General features: G+C 43.7%; 1 pseudogene; it reads left to right on the plus strand.

Annotated features, from left to right (window-relative positions):
- The first annotated feature begins 361 nt into the window (after positions 1-361).
- On the plus strand, positions 362-567 carry LOC142268962 (U2 spliceosomal RNA; annotated as a pseudogene).
- The last annotated feature ends 2,270 nt before the right edge of the window (positions 568-2,837 follow it).

The following is a 2,837-nucleotide window of genomic DNA, read 5'->3' on the forward strand; positions in this document are numbered from 1 at the left end:
TCAGATTCATTGCAGTGGGCGGCGGCTGCAAAAAGTACCATTCTCCTTGTTTTTGCTCTGCAAAACAGCCTTTTCAAGGGTTTGGCTTGGGTGACAAAATGTCTTCTGTAGGCGTGGGTTTGTCTCCCTCTCCCTAAGATGTGTCCGGTATAGGCCAGGGTGCCACTCAAGGCCGTAACCAATTCGGGTTATAGCTTCTCAGCCTTTTGGCTAAGATCAAGTGTAGTTTCGGAGGACGCTACCTTGGTCGGTACTGGAAGGTGCCTGGGATTGCACGTCTGCCGGCCTTGAGGGAGTGTGTGCGCCTTCTGGTGACACATAGCCCTCTTGTGCCTGGACGGTTCCCAGGCAACGGGAGGCGATCACCTTTGTTATTTTGAAGTCCTACTGATAAACAGAAAAAAAAAAAATTAAATCTGTTCTTATCAGTTTAATATCTGATACGTCCCCTCTCTAGGGACCATATATTAAATGGATTTTTAGAACAAGGAGATGGAAAAAATCTTGCTCTGTCCACTCCACGCATTGACCTGGTATTGCAGTACCTCCAGGACCGGTGCACCCCTTCTTAACCGAGTTTCCAAAAGCAGAACTCAATTCACCTGATTCAAATGAGCCTCATTAGTGAATTGAAAGAAAGCAAAAACTTTATATGCACCTCAATTTGGCCAATTCACTTTTCACACTTTCACCCTTTTTTTTTATCTTTCACACCTTTTACTTGCTTTATTGATGCAAAAGCTGTGCCAAATAGCAAACTCATCTCCACTCAACTTGACCAACTCTGCTATGTCCCGTGCAGTATCTTATTCTCAGTCTTATCTAGATCATTTGCAATTGAATAGAATAGATCCCTTTTGGACACATTGGATTCAGCTGCTGCAGTGACTGCAGGTGTTAGAAGATGCAGACTTGGCATCAGGTGCTGTCTATCAGATTCCACTCCAATTAAAGCTTCCATTGTTTTTCGGTGTTTTCTTTGAGCAATGATGATGTCTTTAGTGATCTGTTGGCTCCCTCTCCTGGAGGAAGAGTTTGCTTGCTCTTGGACTTTCAAAAAGAGAGGTCATGATAGACATTTAGCTTCTGAGCCCAATTGGGGACAGTCATGGGTGATGAATGTTTTGCAACCTGCTGCGAAGCCTGATACCGCAATATAAGGAACGTCAAATACTAAGAATGGGCGGCCTATGAAAGAATTAGTACTTTCATTAAGCATACTTAAACGGCTAATTGGGAATAGACAAACTGTAAAAAGCCCTCTGAGAAAGCCCCTCTCTATCCTTTGTCAGTAAGCTTTTCTGTAGTCTGCCTGTTGATGTATTTTCCGTTTGAACAGTGCACAACATGAAGTGACGGAACACTGGCTTGTCACAATGTCCCCCGCTGACATCACAATAGCGCTGCTGCCTAGAAAGCCAGCTGCGCAGCAGAAGTTGCTCTTTGGGTGGGATGGTGGGCTAATGTATCTATTCCTGCTTGGTGAGAGTTTGACATGATCTAGAGCAACGAGTTCCAGCGGCTAGCGGTTGATTATTGGCTGTAATGGGGCTTTCTGGCTGGTGCTAGCCTTTCTTCTTAGCACACAGGAACCACAATCCCTACACCATGCTTCGATGGATTCTCTCATCCCAGCCCAGTAAAACTACATATTTCACACAGTTATAGGCAGCCCATGGGCATTCACCTGGATTAAAACCCATAACAGCTCATAGACCAAACAATCAATCTACCACTGGACCAAAGACAGGAAGCTAAATCCACTGCCTGCGGTAACTAACTTAATCCTATAGGCTACTCACACAACAAACCCAAGAGAAAGGAAAAAAACATGGCTTCGATTATCCATCCAATGAAAACGCATAACCATTGTGAGCCATTGGACAATGCAATTGCACACATGGTGACATGGTGCACGGCCCAATGAATCAAGTCTGTACTTCATATTCACGGTTTAAGCCCTTGGGTTTTAATGTGTCCAGAGTACATATCCAGAAAGATTCCCTTTTTTTGTGCTAAGCACAAGTCAACAATACATTGTAAGCAGATTCTATTACCAGTCCCACACCATTTTGTGACGCATAATCACACAGTGGCCCAATTAAGATTCCAAGTCATCGAACATGTCCCAGCCATACGCAGAGGAGGCAATAGAATTAGGAAGCTCAAAGAAAGGGAATCTTTCTGGATATATACTCTGGGCACGTTGGAACCCAAGGGCTTAAACCATGAATATGAAGAACCGACTTGATTCATTGGGCCGTGCACATTTTTTCTAACGCCCGGTTCTTTTTCGTGTTCACACTATATATGGTTCCACTATGTATGGAGTTCCATTCTTCCTTGTTTTTTATTTGTCATGTTTGTCATGTCTGATCAACTGGTTACATTATGTCTGATTACCTTGTCTAACAGTTTTTTCTCCCCTTTCTTTACCTTCCATGTTCCCATAGTCACGTGAAATATCCCTGTTGCACTTGATTACGGCTCACTATTCACTATAGGATGTCTTATATCTAACATCACACTCTCACCCATCAGCACTCTATAGGTTTGTATAAGGTATGCGCTTACACATCCGGTCCTCCATAGGTATTTCCACTTATGTAACACTATCCCTATGATCACTCATAACTCATACCCTTGTAGTCAATTACATCCTCCTCTCTCCCCCCCTCCCCTTCTCCCTTTCCATCTATAATTTTGCCATATATACTAGCAAACACTCAGTGTACCTAGTGGCATCCTATTCGTGGCTATTGGACCTTGCTATAGTCCCACTAGTGCCAAGACATTTGCAGAGCGCATCTGCCTGCGTTGCACACTCCAACTAATTA

This window comes from Anomaloglossus baeobatrachus, unplaced genomic scaffold (genome assembly GCF_048569485.1).
Source record: "Anomaloglossus baeobatrachus isolate aAnoBae1 unplaced genomic scaffold, aAnoBae1.hap1 Scaffold_3118, whole genome shotgun sequence".
Lineage (NCBI taxonomy): Eukaryota > Metazoa > Chordata > Amphibia > Anura > Aromobatidae > Anomaloglossus > Anomaloglossus baeobatrachus.